Source organism: Hemitrygon akajei, unplaced genomic scaffold, assembly GCF_048418815.1.
Source record: "Hemitrygon akajei unplaced genomic scaffold, sHemAka1.3 Scf000132, whole genome shotgun sequence".
Taxonomy (NCBI): Eukaryota; Metazoa; Chordata; class Chondrichthyes; order Myliobatiformes; family Dasyatidae; genus Hemitrygon; species Hemitrygon akajei.
This window is the reverse complement of record NW_027332018.1, coordinates 598,764-609,743: the sequence shown is the minus strand read 5'-3', so window position 1 is coordinate 609,743 and position 10,980 is coordinate 598,764.

Sequence of the window (10,980 nt, the reverse complement as noted above, 5' to 3'; positions counted from 1 at the left end):
CCTGTAATTCCTTCCGCTTCTCGTGTCTAAAAATAGGGAACACCGAAATATCGTGATTTCCTGCTTGCGCCTCCTACACCCAATTCTCAATAATGTCTACAATGTCATACTTCAATGTGTTCATTCATTCCCTGAGCTCAAATGTGTTTCTTTAAAGCTTCCTGCCTTGAAATATCTGCAGGTCAGGGCACCAGTCACATCATGTTCAACCTTTTGATTCTTGCCGTTTTCTGGGACGGCCTCACTAGGGCGGGTAGTGCTATTATTCCTTAATTTAATTGCAAAATCCCTGATCTCACTTTGCAGAACCACCTTCCCATGCATGCCGATTTCATTGGTACCTCTATGGACCAGGATTCGTGCTGCTCACTCACCCACATGAGAATCATAGAGAATGAATGGTGTGCTGAGAAAACAGGACGGAAGGGGAGGGGAGTACAGGCCAGAGAAATGGGTCAGATTCAGCTTTTGGAGCAGAACGTGTAAGTTGCCATTTTCCTGCTCCCTATCTCTGATTGGACTGTTTAAAAGCCGAAACCCACTGACCCAACACGAGGAGTCAGAAACAGAGCGAGAATCCCTCCATACAATCCCATCACACACTCCTGGTAACATACACTGAGTAACGCTCCCTCCGCAACGATCCATCACGCACTGCCGGGATTAACACAGAGTGCAGCGCCCTCCGCACTGTACCAGCACTCACTCCGGGGTCATACACAGAGTGCAACGCCCTCCACACTGTACCAGCACTCACTCCGGGATTAGACACAGAGTGCAGCGCCCTCCGCACTGTACCAGCACTCACTCCGGGATTAGACACAGAGTGCAGCGCCCTCCACACTGTACCAGCATACACTCCGGGATTAGACACAGAGTGCAGCGCCCTCCACACTGTACCAGCACTCACTCCGGGGTCATACACAGAGTGCAGCGCCCTCCACACTGTACCAGCACTCATTCCGGGATTAGACACAGAGTGCAGCGCCCTCCACACTGTACCAGCACTCACTCCGGGGTCATACACAGAGTGAAGCTCCGTCCACACCGTCGCATCACAAACTTCCAGGGTCACATAAACAGCAACGCTCCCCAAATATTATCCCATCACACTCCTGGGGTCAGACATGTGAAGTACCTCCCGCACCATTGCAGCACACTCTACTAGAATTCGAAAATAGTACGAAACCCTCTCCCTCCTCCGGTCTCCCTACTCACCAACACCCAGCCTTTCTGCTTTCCAGTAGTCTTGAATTGTGTGTGTCTCTCGGAGATGGTGTGTGTGTGTGTGAGCGGATTGTGTGCTGCCGGAAGAGGAAGGAAGGGGAGGAGAGAGGAGGCCAAGGAAAGGGTGGTGAAGTTGCAGACACTGATGCAAGTTGTGTGGAACCATTCGATCGGCCTGTGCCTGTCAAGTTGTGGAAAGGCTCAGATCCTGGTGATAGATATCCTGTGTAACGGGGGAGGTGTAACTCCAGACGCCAACTCTCCCACATACTCCCCAGAATTACCCGTGACAGAGTTCGCTCGGCAAAAGACAGAAGTGCCCGGAGGCTCAAGGTGTGTGTGTGTGTGTGTGTGTGTGTGTGTGTGTGTGTGTGTGTGTGTGTGTGTGTGTGTGTGTGTGTGTGTGTGTGTGTGTGTGTGTGTGTGTGTGTGTGTATGTGTGAGTGTGTGTGTGTGTGTGTGTGTGTACATAAAGCGTGAATGTATTTTACTGATATCCTGCATATGAATGCTATCTTTCTATTTTATGCATAACACGTACCGTTGACTGCAGAAGGCAGAAGGTTACATACACCATAGCCAAATACATTTGAACTCAGTTTTTTTTTACAATTCCTGACATTTAATCCTAGAAAACATTCCCTTCCTTAGGTCTGTTAGGATCACTACTTTATTTTAAGAATGTGAAATGTCAGAATAATAGTAGAGAGTATTATTTATTTCGCCTTTTATTTCTTTCACCACTTTCCCAGTGGGCCAGATGTTTACATACACTTTGTTAGTATTTGGTAGCATTGCCTTTAAATAGTTTCACTGGGGTGAAACTTTTTGTGTAGTCTTCCACCGGCTTCTCACAATAAGTTGTTATTTTGTTCCATTCCTCCAGACAGAGCTGGTGTAACTGAGTCAGGTTTGTAGGCCCCATGCCTCGCACACAATCTTCAGTTCTGCCCACAAATTTTCTATCGGACTGAGGTCAGTGTTTTGTGATGTCCACTCGAATAACTTGACTTTGTTGTCCTGAATCAATTTTGCCACAACTTTGCAGACATGCTTGATGTCATTGTCCATTTGGAAGACCCATTTTCCACCAAGATTTAACTCCCTGGCTGATGTCTTAAGATGTTGCTTCAATATATCCACATAATTTTCCTTCCTCGTGATGCCATATATTTTGTGAAGTTCACCAGTCCCTCCTGTAGCAAAGCACCCCCACAACATGATGCTGTCACCCCCATGCCTAACGTTTGGGATGGTGTTCTTCAGCTTGCAAGTCTCACCCTTTATCCTCCAAACATTACGATGGTCATTATGGCCAAATAATTCAATTTTTCTTTCATAATACCACAGGACATTTCTCCAAAAAGTAAGTTCTTTGTCCCCACGTGCATTTGCAAACAGAAACCTGGATTTTAATGGCGGTTTTGGAGCGGTGGCTTCTTCCTTGTTGAGCATCCTTTCAGATTACGTCGTTTTACTTTGGATATAGACACTTGTCTACCTGTTTCCTCCACCATCTTCACAAGGTCTTTTGCTGTTCTAGGATTGAATTGCACTTTTTGCGCCGAAGTACTTTAATCTGCAGGAGACAGAATGCGTCTCCTTCCTGAGCGGTATGACAGCTGCATGGTCCCATGGTGTTTATACTTGCCTTCGACTGTTTGTTCAGATGATCGAGGGACCTTCAGGCGTTTGGAATCAGACTTGTGGAGGTCCACATTTCGATTCTGACGTCTTGACTGCTTTGTTTTGTTGTTTGTAAACTTCTGACCCACTGGAATTGTGATATAGTCAATTAATAGTGAAATAATCTGTCTGTAAACAATTGCTGGAAGAGTTACACATGTCATGCACAAAGCAAATGTTTTCAACGTTTCGCCTAAACTCTAGTATGCGAATATGAAATCTGTAGAGTGTTTAAACAATAAGTTTTAATGACTTCACCCGAGGTGTATGTAAACATGTAACCGACTGGGAATGTGATGAAAGAAATAAGAGCTGAAATAAATCACTCTCTCTACCATTATTCTGACATTCCGCATTCTTAAAAAAGGGTAGTGATCCTAGCAGTCTTAATACAAGTAATATTTCCTAGGAGTAAATGTCAGGAGTTGTGAAAAACTGAGTCTAAATACATTTGGCTAAGGTGTACGTGAACTTGTGACTTAAACTGTGTGCTTTGTGCCGTGTGTGACTGTTTCTATTGTGCTTAGCTGCTTGATCCTGGCTGTATTCCTGGGCATTTCTGTGTGACAGAGTTATAATTAAACACATTGAGTTGAAACGAAATGAAATGAAACCGCCTCGTCGGTAGAGGTCGCACATTCCGTGGAAGAGAGTACAGTGATTCACATATATGAAGACGTCTTTCCAACCCTAACTCTTTAGCCACATGTTAAACTGAATGTTCTTTATGATTTTGGGCATGCCTGCACATACATAATTTGCAGAACCGGCTCACTCTTCCTTCCTATATCCTGGTGCCAAGATCATAGAAACATGGAAACATAGAATTCCTACAGTACAGTACAGGCCTTTCGGCCCACAAAGCTGTGCCGAACATGTCCTTATCTTAGATCTGCCTAGGATTTACCCATAGACCTCTATTATACCAGCTCCTTGTACCTATCCAGGAGTATCACTAAAGGCCCTATCATTTCCGCCGCCGGCGGCCCATTCCACGCACTCACCACTCTTTGCGTACAACAATGATCCTGAGTCCACCTCTGTACCTATTTCCAAGCACCAGAAAACAATGTTCTTTTGTGCTCACCATTTCAGCCCTCTGATAAAGCCTCTGTCTATCCACACGATGAATGGCCTTCATTATCTTGCACACCTCTATCAGTTCACCACTCATCCTCCGTCGCTCCAAGGAGAAAAAGTCGCGTTCATTTCAATCTCATAAGGCATTCTCCCCAATCCGGGCCACAGCGTTGTAAATCTGGGTACCACATGCCATCGAGAAATCTCCTTCTCTTCCACAGTACCTCTTTTCTGTTCCTCTAACAAAGAACACTCTATCGATAAAGCTCACCACATCTCACCCCATTCCTTTCTGAGCCATAGAACCATAGTCAGTGCCAGAGACCTGACCGGTGAGACTTTACCCTGACTGGTCATTTGCACCTCTCTCCTCCCATCCAGAAGTATCCAAGTGCGTTATCTGTAATTGAGCGGGTTGGCAACAAGGGGTCTCAGCACTGTTTCTGGAGGTTTAACCCTTTTCACCTACTTTCCTGTCACCCAGTTTCCTATATCCTACACCTTGGGTGTAAATACATCTCTATATGTCCTCCCTATCACACCCTCAGCTTCCCGAATGATCCCGAGTTCATCCAGTTCCATTTCCAACTCTGTAACGCAGAGTGCTAGAAGGTTCAGCTGGATGACCTTCTTACAGGTGAAGTTGTCGGGGACTCTGGAGGTCTCCATGCCTACCCACAACCCGCAAGGCAAGCAGTCAACTCTCCTGCCAGGCATGCTTACTGCTCCTTCAAACTGCAATTATAAACGAAACAATAAATAAACTGAGAAGAAATCTACCAACAGTTTTTTTTTGGGCTTGCTCTGACCCCAGACTCTCCTCCTTATCGCATCAAATTGATAGCTCTCTGTTTTTCACTCAGATTACTCTAACAATGGCTGCTACGATTGCCCACCCCGTTACTCCGAGGTAAGGCCACTCTGCTCCGGTTCATCACACGGATACAGATTCAAACAATGAATGAAATTTACCCCACACTTCCCCATCACAGAGACCAGGGGTCAGGCACAGATTGAAGCTCCCTCCCCCCGGTCCTTTCACACACTCCGGGGTTCAGAAGCTGCTTTCCTCTCACCACCCCCAGCCCTCCTCCGTTCTGGTAGTCCTTCATTGTGTGTCTGTCTCGGAGACTGCGCTGTGTTTCTGTTCAGATGGTGAGCAGTGAAGAGCAGAGAAGTGGAAGAGGTTGACGGGGAGGGAGTAGGGACGTGGCGTTGAGATAATGATCAGTGGGAGAAAGTGGTATGGAACCGCAAGACCGGCCTGTCCACACAGAGCAGTGAACAGGATCGGAACCCAGAGATCGACATCCGGAGGAGGGGTTTAGGTATTGTAACACCAGACTTCACCTCTCCCCTTCCTCCCCAGAATTCCAGATGATCCACACATAGGAATGTAGAAGAACGAGAGGGTTGATGGAACTGTGGAGAGTGTAGCAGATGGAGCGGGTCAGGGAGACGGGAGGAGGAGATCTGTTAAGGAAGAGATAACGGAGAAGGCAATGAGTGCAGTGAACGGAGGGTTTGTAAAAGAAGATGGCGGTGCTGAAAATGAATGTTGGGAAGATCGATATCGGGTGTAGGGTGTGGGGGTGTGGTGGTGTGACACCAGACGTCACCTCTCCCTCATACTCCCACAATTGCCTGTGAACACAGAGAGGGAGGAGATTGGAGGGACAACGCATGTGGGATATTTTCGGGGATTGAGGAGGTAATGGAGCCAGGAAGTTCGGCGATTAGCGAGACGGGACGTGTGCAGGGCAGGGAATGGGTCACGGAGACGTGGTAGCCTGTAACGGAAGGGGGCTGAATGAAAGTGAATTGGTGTTGTGTAAGGAGTGTGTGACAGAGACAGGGAGTAGTGCAGGAGAAGGAGAGGTTGACGAAGACGGGTTCGGGTTTAAGTGATGGGGTGGGTCACGTGGACGGGGAGGGGCGTAGTGAATGTTCGGGATGACCCAGACGGAGAATGTTTGCAGGGTAGGGACTGAGTCACGGAGACGGGGTAGCTCGTAAGGAAGGGACGGGTGACGGAGACGGGAGTGACGTAGTGGAGGGATTATCTGACGTGGACAAGGAGTAGTGTAGGAGAGGGAGTGTTTAACGGAATCGATGAGGGGTTTTGTGCAGGGAGGTTTTTGTGCACACATCGAGGAAGTTTCCTTGTTGCAGTGCAGGGTCTGTCAGGGTGTGGGTGTGACGATGAGGGGCGTGTTCGTATGACGACGAGGGTTGTGTCGGTGACACAGAAACACTGTTTTTTTTCTGTTTCACTTTGAAGATTGTGTCGGTCTGTCTCTTTTTCACAGCCTCTGCCGTCTGTGAATTGGTCGTTCCCGCTGTTTTTCAATAAATCGTCGAGTTCCTTGTTCTCCCCAACCCCCGCTCTTCCCAACCGATGAACTCAAATCACTCTGCTCTTTCTACAGAGCAGAGAACGGAAAGCACACAACAGAGCAGAACCTTCTGTCCAAGAGTTGTGATATACCAATTAAACTGAATTCCTTCTGCCGACACAACATCCATCTCCCTCCATTCCCTGCACACCCATGTGTCTGTTAAAGTGCCACTTAAACGCCTTCTTGGATTTCCCTCCACCACCAGCGCTGCCAGCACGTTCCAATCACCCGCCAATTTGTGTGACAACTAATACACCGCTAGGATATTAGTTCCACTCCGGTTCAGGTGTAAACTGAGAGAGTTGCTCGATGTCGGAGAAAATGAAGGAGCTGCACAACGTGGGGCGGTGTGGTGCGGCCTCCAGTCAGGACTCTGTGCTGCCCCCCAGTGTTCGCTCGGCGGAAGAAAAGCTCTGCTGTTGTAGTTTGCATATTTCAGTGGCTTTTAAACTGCCCAGGACCTTAAGCTGCTTATATGTGTGTGTGTGTGTGTGTGTGTGTGTGTGTGTGTGTGTGTGTGTGTGTGTGTGTGTGTGTGTGTGTGTGTGTGTGTGTGTGTGTGTGTGCGTGTGTGTGTGTGTGTGTTTGTGCACGCACATAATGCACAAATATTGCACAAAAGTATTTTACTGATATCCTACATATGCTGTATGTCTTTCAATTTTATACATGTTAAGCGTCCTTTGCACCTCGTGTGACAGTAGGTACTGTGTTTGGCAGTTCTAGCGGTCATGTGTGATGGAATTGCATTTGAACTTAAAGTGAATTGAATTGAAATGAAAAGAAACCGTCTCGCCTGTAGAGGGCGAACATTCGGAGGAAGGGAGCCCACAGATACAGATGTCTGAAGACCTCGTTCCAACCCTACCTCTATAACCACATTTTATACTGAATGTTCTTTCTAATTTTGTCCAAACCTGCACATACTTAATTTTGGAGAACTTGCTGCCTTTTCCTACCGATATAGTGGTGACGATAACGACCGAATACCATCGAGGAATCTCGTTCTCGTCCACAGTACCTCTTTCCGTTCCCCTAACAAGGACAACCCTATCGATACAGCTCGCCAGATTTCACCCGCCTCCCTGCGGAGCCACAGAACCATAGTCAGTGCCAGAGTCCTGACCGGTGAGACTTTCCCCTGATTGGTCATTTGCACCTCTCTCCTCCCATCAGAAGTATACAAAATGGTCTACCTGTTATCGAGCAGCTGGGCCACAAGGGGTCTCTGCACTAGCTCTGGCTGTTTAACCCCTTTCATCTTCCTGTCTGTCGCCCAGTTTCCTGTATCCTACACACTGAGTGCAAATACAGCTCTATATATCCTCCCTATCACCCTCTCGGCTTCCTGAAAGATCCTGAGTTCATCCAGCTCCTGTTTCAACTCTGTAAAGCAGAGTATTAGAAGGTGCAGCTGGATGACCTTCTTACAGGTTAGATTGTCAGGAGCTCTTGAGGTCTGCCTGCCTTCGCACATCCCGCAAAGGATTATTGAACTCTCCTGCCAGACATTGCTACTGCTCTGACTTTGCGATTATAAAGAAAGAAACAATAATTAAACTGAAAACAAATCAACCAACAGTTCTGTGACCTCTCTCACCCGAGAATCTCCTCCTTGAAGATTCAAAGAGATAAACCCTCTGACTTCCACTCAAATCCAATTCCAGCCAGTTTTTCCCTCTTGTCTGGCTCATATCTCTCTCTCTCTCTCTCTCTCTCTCTCTCTCTCTCTCTCTCTCTCTCTCTCTCTCCTCTCTCTCTCCTCTCTCTCTCTCTCCTCTCTCTCTCTCTCTCTCTCTCACACACACACACACACACACACACACACACACACACACACACACACACACACACACACACACGTCTTATCATACACGCCCGGGGTCGGACACAGAGTGCATCTCCCTCCATACTGTCATAACACACACTTCCGGGGTCAAACACTGAGTAAAGCTCCCTCCACATTATCCCATCACACACTCTTGTGTTCAGACACAGTGAGGCTCCCTCCACACAGTCGCATCACACTCTCCTGAAGTTAGACACTGGTGACGCATTCTCCGAAACGTCCTATCGGACACACCCCGGGTTCAGACACAAATTGAAGCTCACTCCCCCTGGATCCCTTCAGAAACTCCGATATTGCGAAGCTCCTTCCCTCTCACCAATCCCCAAAACTTCGCCATTCCTGAAGTCTTGAATTGTGTGCCGGCCGTGAGAATATGCGTGCGTTTCTGTTCAGAGGATGTGCAGGGAACAGGAGAGATTTGGAAGTGGGGGTGGTTTTGGTGGGGGAACGGACGTGGTGTTCAAATATCAGTCACTGAGATGAAGTGTTGTCGAACCAAACGATCGGCCTGTTCACACAGAACAGTGCAGAGGCTCAGAACCGAGAGATCCGGAGGAAGGGGAGCTGGGTGGTGTAACACCAGACGTCACCTCTCCCCCTCCTCCCCATAATTCCATATAATCAGTGAGAGGGAGACGTGTAGAGGAGGGAGAGTGTTAATGGAACCGTGGAGGACCTGCAGGGGATAGAGCGGGTCAGGGAGACGGGGAGAGGAGTTGGGGAAGCAGGAGATAACGGAGACGGCACGGTGTGTAGGGGAAGGAGGGGTGATGGAGACAGGGTGTGTGGAAGAAGCTGGCGGTGTTGGAAACGGGGAGGGCTGTAGGGGAAGTCGTGGATAACGGTGACGAGGATGGTCGTCTGGGAAGGAGGGTTGATGACGAACAGGAGACTGAAATCTCAATGAACCAGGAACACTTTCCTCCCCTCCGCCAGCATTTTCGTGAACGCATCAGCACCACCTCCACATTTCTGCGGCATTTATTAGCTTTTTTGCATTTGACAGTAATTTTACATATTTGCGGCCTGCTGATTCTTCAAAAGAACAGATCTCAGGTGGTCAAAGTCACAGATAATAAAACAGACCGTGAATCCGGTAGAAAAAATGCGATACAGGTGGACAGGACATTTGCACGCTGGCCTTCATCAGTCAGGACACTGAGTACGGGGGTCGGAGGTCACGTTGCAGTTGCAGAGACGTCGGTCAGGCCGCACTTGGAGTATGGAGTTCAGTTCTGCTTGCCTTGCTCTAAGAGAAATCTCAACGAACTGGAAAGATTGCAGAGGGAGATTTCCGACGATGCTGCCGGGACAGGAGGGACTGAGTTATGGAGCGGGGTTGGGAATTCTGAGACATTTTCGGTGACCTGACAGAGGTATAGAAAACTACGAGGGACACAGATCAGGCGAATGCGTGCACTCTATTTCCCCGGGACTGGGGTATCGAGAACATTAACGCACATGATTGAGGTGAGAGTAGCTAAAGACAGAAGCAAGGGGCGAGTTGGGTTAGATTAAAGAGAGACAGTGGGATGGGGAGAGTGAGTAGAGACGGAGTAGCTAATCTTGGGAGAGACCGGAAACAGAAGTTGGAATTAGAGGCGAGGGAGGCAAGAAAGCGAGGTATGGAAAATGTGGATGATACAGAGGAGGGCGGGAGCGGAGAGGGATGAGCGACAGGATTTATACGGACGAGGTAAACAGAGGGCAAGATCGTGAGTAAGATGCGATGGAAAGAGAATAGGGTAAGGTGAGGGGCAGTGGCGCGGAAGGGATAGTGTGAGTGATTAAGAGGAATGGGAGAGAAAGAGGTGTTTATCATTTGTTACGTACCCGTGGGTAGAGACGGAGTAGAGAAGCGAGAGAGAGACCGAAATAGACGGCGAAGAGTTGGAGAAAAGGGAGACAAGAAAGCGGGGGGGGGGGGGGGGGGAGGGGGGGAAGGAAACTGCGGATGAACTAGAGGAGGCGGCAGTGAAGAGGCATGAGAGAGAGAGAGTTATGTGGGACGAGGGTAGAGGAGGGAGTGATGGCGAGTAAGAATGCGATAGAAGGAAAGAGGAGAATAGGGTTAGGGTGAGGCGCAGCGCGAATTGGGTAGTCGGTAAGAGCACTGGGCAGAAAGAGGGTGTTGCATTTGATTCACGTCTAACCCACTGGCCGCTGACAAACATCCTGGATCATTTCAGAAATGTCTGGGCACAAAGGTGCAGACGTCTCGCAGATGAAGCGGTGCTGATTACGATCGCAAGGGTAACGCGGATTGTCCCATTTACATTCGCTGATTTGAACCTTCCAGCGTTCATATGGTACACAACTTTCGTGGCCACTTCCTGTCAAGGAGGGTTAAACAATTTCAAAAGGAACTTTCCCTAAAATATGTGACGCTCCCTCACCATTGAACTGCGGAATAACCCAAAATCTCCAAAATCACTGATGCCCTCCCTCGCCGTTGACCTGTGTCACGCCAACATCTCCCACAACCCCACTTTCCCACCACAGCCCTGTGTCAGTCTCCAGAATACTCCTACTGACCCACTTTCTCCCTACAGCCCTGTGTAAATTCCCAAAGTAATATCATGTCTTACCCTCTCTCCACAGACCGGTGACAGACACCAGAATAATCCCAGTACCCCAGCGTCTCCCCACAGGCCCCAAAATACACCCCTAGCGCCACTCTCTCCGCAAGGACACATATCAGTCTCCAAAATGCTCACACTGCTTCACGCTCTCCACAGG